Source organism: Jaculus jaculus, chromosome 6 (assembly GCF_020740685.1).
Source record: "Jaculus jaculus isolate mJacJac1 chromosome 6, mJacJac1.mat.Y.cur, whole genome shotgun sequence".
Taxonomy (NCBI): domain Eukaryota; kingdom Metazoa; phylum Chordata; class Mammalia; order Rodentia; family Dipodidae; genus Jaculus; species Jaculus jaculus.
Window position 1 is genome coordinate 75795949 of NC_059107.1, and position 17546 is coordinate 75813494.

Genomic DNA, 17546 nt, shown 5'->3' on the forward strand with positions numbered 1-17546 from the left:
TACAATAATAGACTCTGATTTTGTAGGGGAGTTATTTACCCATTAGAGTACATGCCAGCTACATAAAAAAGCATACTCTTCAACTTGAGAAAATTAAAGTGGCAGGTGGCATCTTAGCAAAGAGAATGACTTTGCAAGCATGGTTCCAGGTGAACCCTTTGTTATATACTTTCTATGCTAGCTGTTAATAACACATGAGCAATTCATCAGAAGCTCCATGATCCACAGCCATTGGCAGAATTAAAACTTATTGATTTTGTTTGGAGTACTACAGTACTACGTATGCTATGAAAGTGTATCCCTCTGAAAGTCCCCAGGAGAACATTAAACATTCAAAACTCAGAGTAAAAATTTAGTGGAACATGTCAGAGTATGAAACTCTTCATCAGACAGCTGTGTAACTCACCTCCCAGGGATACTTGCTATACATAGATTAGCCATTACTGTCTCCTGACTTTGAACTAACACAGGTGGCAAAAGTATGAAAGATGCCTTGGAAAACCTTTCTGGCCCTGAAGTTCAGCTCATCAAAAGAGGCATAGCAGGGATAGGAATCCTCTATAGGATAGCTTAGAGAACAGCTTCCTATTCAAAGACCCCCATCCAACATTCTTGTGTACCCCTCCTTCGTTTTCATCATTAACTTGACATGACAGAGGGATGAAAACACTACATGAAAAATAAGTACAAACTAAAAACCAAATTGAACAAGCCCAAAAATCTATAGAACCTCTCAAAAATAGAGTCAACCATATGGAGGATGGAAATTCAGAACTGGAAGACAAAACAGAAGAAACAGTTTGTGAGTCCAAAAGCTTCAATAACTTCAAAAATTTTTGTGAATAGAACATGAGGGAACTGTGGGATACACTTAAGTGTCCCAACATTCTGATCATGGGAATACCAGAAGGGGAAGAAATTCAGATGAAAGACATGGAGAATTTATTCAACAAAAATTATCAAAGAAAACTTTCCCATTCTCACAAAAGAAAGTCCCATCAAGTTACAGGAAGCTAACAGAACTCCAAACAGACTGTACCAAAGAACAAATTATCCAAGAGATATTATCATTAAGATTCTAAACTTCTGTAACAAAGAAAAAGTCCTAAAAGCAGCTAGGGAGAAACAACGCATAACATATAAAGGTCACACCATCAAAATTTCTTCAGAATTTTCAGTGGAAACCCTGAAAGCCTAAGGGCCTAGAATGGAACATTGCAAAATCTAAGAACTTATGGCTTCCAACCCAAACTACTCTACCCAGAAAAGGTATCCTTCAAATTAGATGGAGAAAGAAAAGCATTTCACAATAAAACTCAGCTTTACATCTGGGTCCTCTATTCTGTTCCACTGACTACATGTCTGTTTTTGTGCCAGTACCATGCTGTTTTTGTTACTATGGCTCTGTAGTATAGGTTAAAATCAAGTATGGTGATACCACCAGCCTCATTTTTGTTGCTCAGTATTGTTTTAGATATTCGAGGTTTTTTGTGATTCCAAATGAATTTTTGGATTGTTTTTTCTATTTCCATGAAGAAAGCCTTTGGAATCTTGATAGGGATTGCATTAAATGTGTAGATTGCTTTAGGTAAGATTGCCATTTTCACAATATTGATTCTTCCAATCCAGGAACAAGGGATGTTTCTCCACTTTCTAGTGTCTTCTGCAATTTCTCGCTTGAGTGTATTAAAGTTCTCATTGTAGAGATTCTTTACTTCCTTGGTTAGGTTTATTCCAAGGTATTTTATTTTTTTTGATGCAATTGTGAACAGGAGTTATTCTCTGATTTCATCCTCTGTGTGTTTGTTGTTAGCATATATGAAGGCTACTGATTTCTGTGTATTTATTTTGTATCCTGCTTCATTGCTGTCGGTTTTGATCAGCTCTAACAGTTTGCTAGTAGAGTCTTTAGGGTCCTTTATGTTTAGAATCATGTCATCTGCAAATAATGATAACTTGATCTCTTCCTTTCCAATTTGTATCCCTTTTATGTGTGTCTCTTGCCTTATTGCTATGGCTAAGACTTCCAAAACTATATTAAATAGAAGTGGGGACAGTGGACACCCTTGTCTTGTTCCTGATTTTAGTGGAAAAGCTTCCAGTTTTTCCCCATTTAGTAATATGAGGACCCAGATGTAAGCCTAAGTAGCTATAGCCACCTGATATTCGATAAAAATGCCAAAAATACTTATTGGAGAAGAGACAGCCACTTCAGCAAATGGTGTTGGGAAAACTGGCTATATATCTGCAGAAGGATGAAAATAGATTCTTCTCTCTCGCCATGCACAAGAATTAAGTCCAAATGGATTAAAGACCTTAACATCAGACCGGAAACTCTGAAACTGCTAGAGGAAAAAGTAGGGGAAACCCTTCAACATATTGGTCTTGGCAAAGACTTTCTGAATACAACCCCAATTGCTCGGGCAATAAAACCACAGATTAATCACTGGGACCTCATGAAATTACAAAGATTTTGCACTGCTAAGGACACAGTGAAAAAAGCAAAGAGGCAACCTACAGAATGGGAAAAAATCTTTGCCAGCTATATATCAGATAGAGGATTAATATCTAGGATATACAACGAGCTCAAAAAGTTAAATAATAAGGAATCAAACAAGCCAATCAAAAAATGGGCTATGGAGCTAAATAAAGAGTTCTAAAAGGAAGAAATACGAATGGCATATAAGCATCTAAAAAATGTTTTACGTCACTAGTCATCAGGGAAATGCAGATTAAAACTACATTGAGATTCCATCTCACTCTTGTCAGATTGGCCACCATCATGAAAACAAATGATCATAAATGTTGGCGGGGATGTGGAAAAAAAGGAACCCTTCTGCACTGCTGGTGTGAATGCAGTCTGGTCCAGCCATTGTGGAAAACAGTGTGGAGGTTCCTAAAACAGCTAGAGATTGATCTACCATATGACCCAGCTATAGCACTCCTAGGCATATATCCAAAGGACTCATCTCATTTCCTTAGAAGTACATGCTCAACCATGTTTATTGCTGCTCAATTTATAATAGCTGGGAAATGGAACCAGCCTAGATATCCCTCAACAGATGAGTGGATAATGAAGATGTGGCACATTTATACAATGGAGTTCTACTCAGTTGTAAAGAAAAATGAAGTTATGAAATTTGCAGGAAAATGGATGGACCTGGAAAGTATTATACTAAGTGAGATAACCCAGGCCCAGAAAGCCAAGCGCCACATGTTCTCTCTCATATGTGGATCCTAGCTACAGATGATTGGGCTTCTGCGTGAGAATGAAAATACTTAGTAGCAGAGGCCAGTAAGGTGTAAAGGAGACATAAAGGGTAGAGCAAGGAAGGGAGGAGGATACTTAATAGGTTGATATTGTATATATGTAATTACAATGATTATAATGGGGAGGTAATATGATGGAGAATGGAATTTCAAATGCGAAAGTGTGGGGGTGGGGAGGGAGGGAATTACCATGGGATATGTTGTATAATCATGGAAAATGTTAATAAAAATTAAAAATAAATAAATAAATAAATAAAAACTCAGCTTTACAACTATATGAACACAAAGCCAAACCTACAGAGAGTACTTCAGGGAATTTAGACAGAAGAATCAAATAACCAACCTCAAGTGTCTACAAGAAACAGATCACAATAACCAAACTCAGAGAAGGCACAAAAAAACTACAAAGTCAAAGAAAACACCAAACAACATATACCACCATGATATATGAGGATTAAATCAAACCTCATGATCCTAAACATTAATGGCCTTAATTCACCAATCAAGAGACATAAACTAACAGGGTAGATCAAAAAATTAGACCCCTCAATCTGCTGTCTTCAAAAACCTACCTCACCACTTAAGACAGACACTGCCTCAGGGTGAAAGAGTAGAAAATGATATTCCAAGCATATGGAAATAATAAACAAGCAGAGAATAGATTTCAAACCAAAAGTAATCAAAAAAGATAAAGAGAGCCACTTCTCACTTATCAAGGGTATGAGGATACCGCAATCATCAATCTTTATGAAAAAAACACAGGTCCACTAAAATTCATAAAACAAAACCTACTTGGCAACAAAACAGAAATAACCATCAACACTATCATAGTTGAGAATTCAATACTCCACTATCAACAATAGAAAGATCATCCAAAAAGAAAATTAACAGGGAAGAGGGCTCAACAAAACCATAAATCCAATTGACCTATAGAACATTTTACCCAAATCCACAGATTATACATTCTTATCACCCCTTGAAACCTTCTCTAAAATAGAGCATATACTGGGTCATAAAGCCTGCCTCCATATATTTAGGCCAATCCACAAAATTTCCTGCAAGTTATTAAATCACAATACTGTATTGCTAGAAATTAACAATAAAAGATGTGGCAGGAATCCCACCACCTCCTAGAAACTGAACGATACACTTTTAAACAATAAATTGGTAGTGGACAACATAAAAAATTAAATTGAAAAATTTCTAGCAGTGAATGACAATGAGAACATAACATACCAAAACTTATGCAACAAAATGAAGGCAGTCCTCAGAGGAAAATTCATAGAACTAAATGAATTCATACCAGAGAGATCCCAAATCAATAACCTAACCATCTACTTAAAAGAACTGGAAAAACAAGAAGAACAACCCCAAATGCTCCAGACAAAAAGAAATAATTAAGATCAAAACAGAAATTAATGAATTGGAAACTAAGAAAACAATTAAGAAAATTATGAAGCAAAGAGCTAGTTCTTTGGAAAAATAAACAAGATTGATAAACCCCCTGGCCAATTTGATCAGGCCAAAAAAAAAAAAAACTGCTTCAAATTAACAAAATTTGAAATGAAAAAGAAGAGATCACAACAGACATAAATGAAATCGGGAGAATCATTAGGATTTATTTCAAAAACCTCTACTCAAAAAAACTGGATAATATGAAGGAAAGGGATGAATTCTAGACATATACCACCTACCAAAGCTAAACTCAGAACAGATCAATCTCCTAAACAAATCTATCATATATAAAGGTAATTAAAAAAAAAAAAACCTCACTAAATAGAAGAGTCCAGGACTAGATGGCTTCTCAGCTGAATTCTATCAAACCTCCATGGAAGAACTCAAACCAATTTTTCTCAAACTCTGCCACACAATCAGAGAACAGGAAAAGCTACCCAACTCCTTCTATGAAGCTAGTATCACCCTAATTCCAAAATGACACAGAGATGCCACAAGAAAACAAAACTATAGGTCTATTTCCCTGATGATCTTAGACACAAAGATCCTGACCAAAATCCTCACAAACCAAATTCAACAACACATCAAAGCCATTATCTACCTTGATCTACTAGACGTCATCCCAGGAACTCAGGGGTGGTTCAAAATACAGAAATCTGTCAATGTAATATACCACATAAATAAGCTTAAACACAAAAACTACAAGATCATTTCAACATATGCAGAAATGGCCTTTAACAAAATACAACATCACTTCATGATCAAAATATTGGAGAGAATTGGCATGGATGGTTTATATCTCAACATAATGAAGACTGTATATAAAGCTCCTAAGGCCCAAATAATACTTAATGGAGAGAGACTGGGGAAATTCCCATTGAGATCAGGAACAAAACAGAGGTGTCCACTCTCACCTCTGCTCTTCAACATAGTACTGAAAGTACTAGCTCAAGCAATAAGACAATAGATAGAAGTAAAAGGGATACAAATTGGAAAAGAAGTTAAGTGAGCCCTATTCACAGATGGCATGGTTCTATACATAAGTGACCCAAAAACTTCCATCTCAAAACACTTTAAAAATTTTTTTGTTTATTTTTATTTATTTCTTTGACAGTGACAGACAGAGAAAGAGGCAGATAGACAGAGAGAATGGGCATGCCAGGGCCTCCAGTCACTGCAAATGAACTCCAGATGCATGTGCCCACTTGTGCATCTAGCTAACATGGTTCCTGGTGAATCAAGCCTCAAACTGGGGTCATTGGGCTTCACAGGCAAGCGCTTAACCACTAAGCCATTTCCCCAGCCTCCATCTCAAAACTCTTAAAAGTGATTAACATCTTCAGCAAAGTAGCATGATATAAAATTAATGCAGAAAATTAGTAGCCTTTCTATATGCAAAAGACAAAGACCCAGAGAATGAAATAAGCAACACTGTCCCATTTTCAATAGCAACAACAAAAAATTGAAATACCTTGGAATAACATTAATCAAGGACATGAAAGACCTAAACAATGAAAACATAAAAACACTCAAGAAAGAAATTGAGGAGGACTTGAGAAAATGGAAAGGCCTCCCATGCTCCTGGATAGGCAGAATTAACATTTTGAAAACAGTAATCTTACCAAAGGCAATATACAGATTTAATTTATTACATATATATATATATATATATATATATATATATATATATATATATATACATATATATATGTAAAATAACTAAATATATATATATATATTTATTACATATATAAATATACAGATTTATTCCCATCAAAATCCCAACATGTTTCTTCACAGAGATAAAAAAAAAAAAATCTCAAAATTCATATGAAATGGCATATGGCCTCTGATATCCAAGTATATCCTTAGCAAAAGAAACATGTCTGGAGGCATCACCATACTGGATCTAAAGCTATATTACAAAAGCATTGTAATAAAAACAACATGGTACTGGTATAAAAATGGGAATATAGACCAATGGAACAGAATTGCAGACCTGGACTTTGGGCCAAGTAACTACAGATACTTGATATATTTGACAAAGGCCTTAACAATGTAGGCTGGAAAAAAAGACAGCAACATCAACAAACTGTGCTGGACAAACTGGATAACCATATGCAGGAAATTGAAACTTGATCCACACATCTCCCAAGCACAACAATCAAGTCCAAATGGATCAAAGACCTCAATATAAATCCGGAAACTGCTACTACTGAAAGAAAATTAGGAGGATATTTCCATGATATAGGAATGGGAAGACTTCCTGAACAAACCCCAGTAGCTCAGTAACTTAAACAATCATTCAACCATTGGGATCTCATGAAGCTGAAAGGTTTCTTCAGAGACAAACATACATTAAGCAGAGCCAATAGATTAGCAACAGAATGGGAGAAAATTTTTGCCTGTTATTCAACTGACAGAGGCCTAATTTCTAAAATCTACAAGAACTCAAAAACCTAAACAATATAACGTCAAACAACCCACTCATAAAATGGGTCATAGATCTGTGCAAGTATTCTCAGAGGAAGAAATACAAATGGCAAACACACACTTAAGAAAATGTTCACCATCCATAATCATCAAGGAAATGCAAATTAAAACAACTATGAGATTCTATCTTACCCCAGTAAGAATAGCAAACATTAAAAAAATCAAATGAAAACAAATGCTGGTGAGGATGTGGAGAAACAGGAACCCTCTTCCACTGTTGGTAGGAGTGTAAGATGGTGCAACCACTTTGGAAAGCAATATGGAGGCTCCTAAAAAACTGACTACAGAGTTACCAACAGACCCAGTAATTCCCTTATTGGGCATGTTCACTAAAAGCTCCAAACCTCAACTCAAAGAGATTTGCTAAACCATGTTTATAGCTGCTCAATTCATAATCGCCTAGAGCTGGAATCAACCCAGATGTCCATCACTAGATGAAAGGAAAACTAAGTTATGGTGTATCTACATGATGGAATTCTACACAGCATTAAGGAAAAACAATACAATGGAATTTGAAGAAAAGTGGTCCAGCCTGGAACAGCTTAATCTTAGTGGACTCATCCAATCACAGAAAGATAATCACCACATAGTTTCATTCATCTACAGTTCCTAACTTGAATCTACCCAAGTCACCAACATACCCACCAAGCATCTTGAAGACCAGACAATAGGGAGGGTGGGGAAAGAGGGGAGGGTAAGGAAAGGAGGGGGATACATAAAACTGGACCTAAAAGGCAATAGTACCATAAAACGCTACATCCAAAAAGACAGAACAAACGGCTAAGCCTCCACCAGGCCCTTAGAGAGAACACCAGATTCACAAGAACCAGGAGAGGGTATGACAAAAACTGTTCATTATCTCCTCCTATTTATGCTTGCTCCTCTCTCTCTCTCTCCCTCTCTCTCTCTCTCTCTCTCTCTCTCTCTCTCTCTCTCATCTCTCACCTTCTCCTCTCACCCTCTTCTCTCTCATCTCTTATCTCTTTTATATTACTAATCTGGTTCTTCCTTCTCTTCTTGGCCACTGTGCTATAATTCCCAGTACCAGCAGGTGTTAATCATCCACAATGATGAGCTTTTGATCACAGAGACCTAAAAGGTTTCCCAAAAGAATACAGATTTATGTCAGAGCACTTGAGGACCCACCTTAGGTTAGTGGTAAGACCCAATGCTGAAGACACCATACACTATTGGTATGTAGCATGAAGTGACATTGCTGGAAGCTAGAAGAGAGTCAATCCCCAGACAGCACATCTAGTGCTGGAAGGAGCTATATGAGCATCTGGGGGATAAACACCAATATCTGCCCAAGCAATGCATGGTCTAACTTACTTAGCAGCAAACAACCTGACGTGATGCTCATACCAGTGCAATAGTGCATAGCCATGGTGGGAAACCAACTGCTTTCAATTTGGCTAACTGATCTGCTCAGTGGAATGGAACCCATAGCTGGAGTTGGGAAACAAGTCAGAACCATATCCAAAAAGGAATGTGCTCTTCACTAAATTCTCTCTAAAAACCAATGGATATCACATCTACTGGGTGCTAAATTTATTCTCCATTGGAGAATCTGGTTCTCTTTTTCAGATAGATGCAGATCTTAAGGAGAGAACCACCCCATCATACCTCAGAAGGGCCCCAGCTAAAACTAAGAATAATTGGGGAAACATGCAAGAATGCTGTTTTCTTGACAAACCGGGAACCAGCACAACAGTGAAGGAGATAGACACAGAAGGAACAAACAACCCCTACCAAACCAGATATCCAGAGACACAGAGGCTCCCAAGATCTCAATACAGAAGCAGACCTAATATGAACACAACATGGATCAGAGAAATTTGTTGGGTCATGACACACAGAGATATTTCCTCCTACCCAAAACTAAAGGCTAACCCCACAATACATGACCCATATACCCCAACAAGGAGGGTCTCTGTAGATGGGAGAGGACAGGGAGGAGGCTAACAATGGTACCAACTTGACTGTATTCACTGACTACAAAAAATAAAAAAAAATTAAAAGGTTAAAAAGTTGGAAAACTGGACTTCCAACTAAGATGGCGATGACCTAGATGCACTACAAATACCAGGAAAAGAAAGGCAAGAAATTAAGGATTATCAGGGTCTTCTTGCCAGTGGGAGGTCAGAGAGTGGGGAAAACAGGGAATCACAGATCCCTTCTCATCATAAGACAATGTTATATGCACATATGTTAAAAGTTATGGTGGCAAAAGAACTCTGCATTTTATTCTATATCAAATTTGTTACTATCTGTTTCATAGATTTTTCTATAAATTATAGCTTTTGAATCTTTAAATTATTAATAAGAATGATAATAAAAATGCAGCCCTTATGTAAAGTAGGAAATTAAATATTATTGTGGTTGCACTGCACCAAACCCCATCAATTCATGAGGATGGAACATTATTATATGTACAAATGTATGTGGTCAAGCAATAGTAAGGGCATTGAAATAATTCTACAAAGCCAAAAGACCATCTCTCAGTGCACTCTGGAGAGTACAGGAGGACTTCCCAAAACTCCAGTAGTTACAATCAGTACACATTTATTCAACATCTACTCCTTCAAATGTGAGTTGGTTCCTGAAATATTACATAGTTGAAAGACTCTATGCTTTCAAAGCTAGAGAGGCAAAAGGGAAGGGTCACCACGTGATGCAGCAGCACCTGCCATGCTTACAAATGGAGGAAGGCATATTTCACACTTGCCTAGAAGGATAGTAGGTTTCCTTCAGGTAAAATGTTTACAAGGGTTTTCCAGGCAGAGAGAGAATGGTGTTTGTTCAAGGGAATGTAGTTTTTCAGTAAAGCCAACATGTCCTGCTTACATTTCAGGGAAGTCAGCTCAGGTCTAAAGTAGCAGCAAATAAAAAAAAAATGTAGTCCACTGCTCAAAAACTATCTGTTGCTCCTTTCATCTTTATGTGCAAGGGTTACATAGCCTTTGAAGGCCCTCCATAGAACGCTTGGGGAGCTTCCAGGGAGCTTCCAGTCACAGAAAAATGTTTCTCTCTATACCATACCATCCTTTCTTGTTTTTTTTTCTTTCTTTCTTTTCTTTTGAGATATATATATATATATATATATATATATATATATATATATATATATATATATTATACATATGTATAATTTTTATGCATTTGTTCTTCAAATTTCAAAAATATTTTTTATTAATTACAGCTGTTGAAGTCTATCAAATGTCATGTCTTTATAAAACTTTATCAAACTTTATAAAACTCCACTAATTGTTCCATCCAAAGGTATTGTCTTTCATTATTTTTGGATAGAGTAAGAGAACATGTAATCAATACTTTTTCATTTATCATATCTCCGAGGATACAGGACTACAGGATATAGGGATACAACACTTTGCATATACTAGACCAAAGACAGGCACACTGCTGCCATTGCCAAATGTGATCCATTGCTTGTTTTGTATGGTTCCAGAATTAAGAATAGATTCTACATGCTTTTTTTGGTAGCTAAATTTCTCAGAAATGAAGGAAGGGGAGAAGAAATATCCCAGAACACAAAAAAAAATTGTCTATAATTCAAATCTCAGTGCCCATCAATACAAAATTTTAGGAAGGCATCCAAACTTATCTGTTTACATACTGTCTACAGCTGCTATAGGACTAAATGTCAGAGTTGAAGAGAAAACATGACCTGAAAAATATGAAATATTTACTATGTGGATTTTGCCAAGAAAAGTTGCCAGCCTTGCATTACAGCTTCATTTGCTGCAGTCAGTTCACTTTCAGATATAGAAAGGAAGATGGTATGTGAATACAATGTTCAGTTGCTCACAGGCATTTTGTTAAAACAGCTCTTAGCATTGCTATGGACAGATTCACCTTTCTGGATGCTTGGCTATAACAGGTACTACAATCAAACTCAGCCTGAGCTCATAGTAGTGCTATCCCTACCTGAGCAAGCCTCTAGAACTTTACTGGCAAGGCCCAGTTGGGCAAATAAGGCTTCCTGCCATACAAAGCCCACATCTTCCAGGCCCACACTGAGTTGGTCAGATGTGGTGTGGTAGAAATCCAAGATTACTGATGAGTGAAGTGGGTTAAAGCTTCTGCAAATCTTTCTCCAGTGCTTGGAAGGACCTCATGTGCCCAAGAGGTGAGCCCCACATGGGTTTTTATCTAACTAGTCCCATGTGCCTTATACTTAGTGGAGACCTCATCCAGACTATGGGTTAAATTGTTTCTTGGTCTCGGGTTTCAATGTTTTCTTTTTATTTCATTTTTCCCCATCTTGTAAGAAACATAAAAGGAAATTGGGAGTCCAGTTTTTACCACCATGAGGATTCTTTCAAACACTTGAAAGATGGCAACAAACTGAAGTCATGTCATCTAAGTATTCCAAATCCAGCTTCCTAGCTTGAGTCTCAATTATGTCAACTTTGTCTTTGTGTGCAGGTGCTCTTCCCCAAGTGTCCTAAGTTGGTAGCAGCTTCATCAGATGTGCGACTCCAGCAAGAACTACTCCTACATGGCTCAGTGGATAATGTGATTGCCACACAAGTATGAGGACTGGAGTGAGGACCCTCAGAACACACATAAATGCAAAGCAGGCATGGCACATGCCTATTACTCCAGCACTAGGGGATGGAGTTAGGGGATCACAGAGCATGCTGGACAGCTAGACTAGCTGAATCAGCGAGCTCCTGACTACACTAAGAGACCTTGTTTCAGGAAATAAAGAGGAGAGTGATTGAGGAACACACTCAGTGTCAACCTTTGGCCTCAACACGTGCACTCATCCACACATGTACCCACATGCATACACATACACACATATCACACCCATATACATATGCAAAAATAAAACCAAGCAATGTTCATATATAGTTTATAAACAATAACAACACACAGCTCTACTCTGACCCAATGTAGTAATCTGACCCACATCAGATACTGTGTTACTACTCCTCTATTCCATCAGAATGCTTGAAATCGCTGATCCTAGATAGATTAAATATGCATATATCATTGAGATATTTTGATTCTGCTACACATACCATCAACTTTGTTTCACTCTTAAAATACTGGCAACTAATATATTATATAAACAAAAGCATATTAATGAACAAAAAAGGTTAATGAATTTCACCTTCTTTTCCAACCACATTGATATTTATTTTGCCTCCCTTCCACACAAATAAAATTCAATGAAAGGCAAATGAATAAAGAGAAAAGATAATAATGTTTTATTTTTCTATCATGTTTCATTATTTCAATTAAACGTTAGAGGAAACACACTGAGAAACAATTCTTTATGTTTAAAATATTTCATAAGCTTTATTTTTAAAGTAAATCTTTATTATGTCATGCAGCATTTATCTTATAGTGACATTTTTATTATTCAAAATTTCTCACTTGAATAAGAAGAGCTACTCATCAGGAATAGCACAACTGTTATGCATCATTAATATCCCAATGCATTATTTATGGTGGTGAATAATGTCCTGAGCAGAGAATCCACCAAAAATAAAATATTACACATTCATGTCCCATTACAGAAAAAAAAACTTTTAATTAAAGTGATGCCACAGAAATGGGAAATGGAAAGAATTCATAATATTGCTCTCTCTACAGTGCAATTCTTGAAAGCCTGATGAAAACCAACCATGTTGCCTATATATACTGTGAATATGAACCAGTCCTGGAACCAGAATTAGTGAAGTTGTAAGCTGAAACAAATCTAAGAACTCTACATTACTTTTTTTTGTTTGGTTTTGTCTCCATAAAGATAAACACCAGAAAACTAGCCTTGCCACAATGAGATAATTATTTAAGAACTGTGTTCTTCTATTTGAATGCTTGTTTTGAGGGGATTACTGCTACTGACTCAATGGTCATATCCTTATGAAATATTTCCCAAACTGTCTCGGTATGGAACTCCAGTGTTTCATGAGATCTATAGTTATCTGATGGCAAACTGCTTTCCCACTTTGCAATTTTACACACAGTTTCAAATTTCTATAGGAATCATGTTCAGATACTTTAAAATATTTGTTTTATACTGTAATTTAGTAGAATTTGGATTTAATTTAATACAAAATTAAGTATCTCAGTATTCTAAAAATATTGACCACCCTGTATTTTATAACTGAGCAGAGGGGAACAGAAACACAGAGCATCTTCTGGTAGGATCAGTGCTAACTTTCTTATTATTACAAACCATACCTTGTCATGAACTTAACAGCCAAATTATTACCTGGTGAGACTTAAATCAAATAATATAAAAATCCTTCACAGAACTACACAGAGTTATACTTAGACCATCTTTCTTGAAATGATTGTCTAACATTTATACTCCTTAAAGATAGAGCTCAAACTTGCTGACTGTATTTGAGTTGGTTGAAATCATTCTGCTGCACCTAAGGAAAAACACTAAAATTTTACTTCAAATTTTCTTATAGGTATACACCTGCTTATAACTATTAAACATCAGTCATGTGTTATTACTTGATGTAATTCAAGTCAGCACTGTAGAAACATTCAAATATTACCAAAGGAACATTAGGTTAACAGGGAATTAATTATTCTACTTAATCAGATGTTTTACTAAGGATAAAGTACTTATAAATGAAAGATCAGTACTGTCATACATCCTGAAAATGCCCAAGACTATAATGCATTCTATCCAGGAATGGGTTTTCCATGATAATGACTTGCGATTACCAAAACAAGCCAGCCTAGGCCATATTCAGTGATAAAGTTGGTGCTCTCTGCACCATAATCCAACTGACATAGAATGTACGTATGTAATTTTCAAAGGGCATGCCTGTCAGGAAAGCTGAGTTGCAAAAATTTAACAACAGCCCTCAGGAATCCAAATTATAGTCAGGTCTTTACTACTCAGAATGAAATATTCTTGGTTTCAGTCTATCCTACTCTCCCCCAGACTTAATAAAATCTGCAACAGTGTACTGAAGAGATGATGACTTAGTGGTTACTGCACTTTCCTGTGAAGCCTAAATAACCATGTTTGACTCTCCAGACCCCATGTAAACCACACACACAAAAGGTGAGGCAAGTGTAAGGTTGTATATGCTCACTAGGCGGCACAAACATCTGGAGTTCAGTTGCAGTGGCTAAGGCCCAGCAAACCAATTCACTCTCTCTCACTCACTCTATAAAACAAAAACAACTCTACACAGTATTAATTAAAATAACAAATAAGGGCTGGAGAGATGGCTCAGCAGTTAAGACATTTGCCTACAAAGCCAAAGGACCCCAGTTTGATTCCCCAGTACTCATGTAAGCCAGATGCACAAGTGGGGCGCATATATCTGGAGTTCATCTACAGTGGCTGGATGCCCTGTCATGCCCATTCTCTCTCTCTCCCTCTCTCTGCCTCCTTCTGTCTCTCAAATAAATAAAAAGTTAAAAATAGCAAATCAAAATAAACTACATTCTTTATTTTCTTCTTTTTAAGATATATTTTAATTTATTTATATTTGTATGATATTTTATGTTAATTTATTTATGTTAGGAAGAAAGAGGGAGAGAGGAAGAGAGAGAATGGGTGCTCTAGGGCCTCCAGCCACTACAAATGAACTCCAGAAGCATGTGCTACCATGTGCCTCTGGCTTACCTGTGTATTGGAAAATCAAACCTGGGTTCTTAGGCTTCACAGACAAGCACCTTAACCACTTAGCAATTTCTTTAGCCCCATCTTATTTATTTTCAATTTCAGAAGCAAATGTTCCTGCGACTAGTGACACACTCTGTCCCATATAGTAAAGGAGTACCTTCATATAACCCTGCATTCCACAGAACTAATCCACCAGACCAGACATGTCCTCTGGAACAATAGTAGCATGACTCTTATGGAGGTAACTACTAGTTCTCTGAGTAGATTTGAGGCCTGCTCCATAACAAAGTAAAAAGCCCATGGCTCAGGAGATTATAGAACTAGGGAAGAATCTACTATTTTATTGCCTATCAGATGGGCTGTCAAACCTCCTCCTAATTATTTATCTTTGAACCCACAGATCAGCTTTGATCTCAGCCCTGGTCAAAAAAGCTTTTTTTCTTCTCTGCAGTGGAAATTAGTGTAGAAAATCATTCCTGGTCAAGTACTGAAAATGCATGACTAATGAAGATTCATTCCTACAAGGGACATATACCTCACCCCTCCAGTGCTCAAGGAACACTGTGGGAGATGGAAGGGACAGAATGTAAGACCTGGAGAGTACAAAGGAGCACTGTGGAACCCTTCAGGAAGTTTGGGATACCTTGATACAAACATCTTTAAATAGCACCCCAAGTCCCTCCTTTTTGGTCCTTACATATTTATTGTGTGTATAAGCAACACTGAGAGGACTTCACTTCATTCAGAGTTGTATGGTTTACTTTGAGACAATACTTACAAGGAAATTAGAATTTGAGTATGACTGTTACAAACTCCCCCACCCCCAAACACACTTTTCTCCCACTGCTTTGTGGGTACACTGGTACAGCCATTCTCCACTATCATCTCCCTTTAATCCCTGGATGTGTCACCATCCTCTGGTAAAGGGGTATGAGAGGATCACCACTGTTCTTCATTCCAAGTCTGTCTGGAGTCTAGTTGTCCAAAACCTACTCTTCAGTAAAAAGGGGACTCAAGGAAACAAGAGCTCCACATACTTCTACACTCGGGATGTCTGTGGTCTTCTAAGTAATGAAAAATTACTGTGGCTGTAGTCTCTGACTAAAATTTAGACAGAAAAATCTATTTCTCCACTGTGGTTAAATAGTCTGGTGCCAATAGACTTTCCTTTATTTGTTCTTTCCTTGATTAAAATAATTATTGTCTATACTTTTAAACTCCCATCACTTTACTTGAACTTACATTTTGGTGAAGGGTTGATTTTCCCAGGTGTGCACTTGGCCCTTCAACGGAAAGTTTCAGAGTACTCCTGAGATATGTTTGTCCTGTTTATACATTCATTTTCTTCCTGGAGCTTCCTATAATAGATGTGTTGTACCTTACTCCAATTAACTATATCTATTACTTATTCTCCTGTCTTATCCTCTTTTTCACTTCCTTTGTGATTATGAAGGCTCTTTCTTCCCTTTCTTCTGCTTCTCAGAAGATATTACCGGAATGTTGATGTGCTCTGACTTTTCTTCAATTCAGTATTCACTGTTAAAGCTATATTTTCCCTTTTTTGCATGCATGTGTGTGGGCATGCATGTGTTCATGTGTGTGTGGGGGGGTGTGCAATGGCAACTTGTACAAATAAAATACATTGAAGGATGGTGATAAGGATGTAAGTCAGTTGGTAGAGTGCTTGCTTAGCATGAAGGAAGTCCTGGGTTTAATCCCCAACACTGAATAAACTGGGCATGGTAGCATACACCTGTAATCCTGGGGAGGCAGAAGCATAAGGATCAGAAGTCCAAAGTTATCCTTAGCTCAGCTACAGAATGAATTTGATGTAAGCCTGGGTAACATGGGACCTCATATCAAAACAAAACAAAACAAAAATCTAACGAGTAATATAGTTGTGATAGAGCATTATGATATTAATAATGTTACTTAATATAAGCTTCTATAATATAAGATTATATTATATCATATATATCTTTATATATATATACATAACTTAATATTACTTTTACAGAATGACTACAGGTTCTGTGGCATAAAAACTAAATTAAGTATCTGGAGCCAAAAGACCTAGGTATACGTGTAGAAAACCAATGCCATATTCACTATTTCAAGTATTGGAAAGCTTATTATCCATAAGATTTCCAATATCTCTTTTGTACAATGAGAATGACAATAGTAACTACTCATTCTCTCACTGTTACAGTTGAATGACTATCAAAAATTCTATAAACTACAAAGTGCTATGTAAGAGATTACCAAAAGGGCTGTGCTCTTGGTGATTTCTGACTCCAACAGACATCTTTGTTCCCCTCTTCTCCTCCTTCTCATCAATCAGCAGAGGCATGTGTACTTGGAGCACAGTCCAACTCCACACACCCCATGCTCCTGGTAAAAGAAAGAATTGCCTCCCAAAGAACAAGCATCTTTGCACTGGTCTCCTGGCTTCTACACTTGTTCTCTATAGTCTCAAATCCCTTAAGAGTCTTGGCAGTGTTTAGAGAATCTCAAACAAATGAAATCACTGGTTTACTCTAATGTCCCATCTCCATGGCCTTCCTTAATATTGAAAAGAAACCATGATTACTAACCATGGCCTACAGCACCATATAAGGTCTGGTCCCTTGCAGACCTCATCTGCATGAGTAGTCACTTCATGATGCCACTTAAACACACCATGCATACATACATA

At 37.0% G+C, this 17546-nt stretch overlaps 1 protein-coding gene across 5 annotated transcripts in view; it reads right to left on the reverse strand.

Annotated features, from left to right (window-relative positions):
* Ryr2 (ryanodine receptor 2) overlaps nucleotides 1-17546 on the reverse strand; it is a 737098-nt gene that overhangs the window by 463107 nt on the left and 256445 nt on the right. The window lies entirely within an intron of this gene.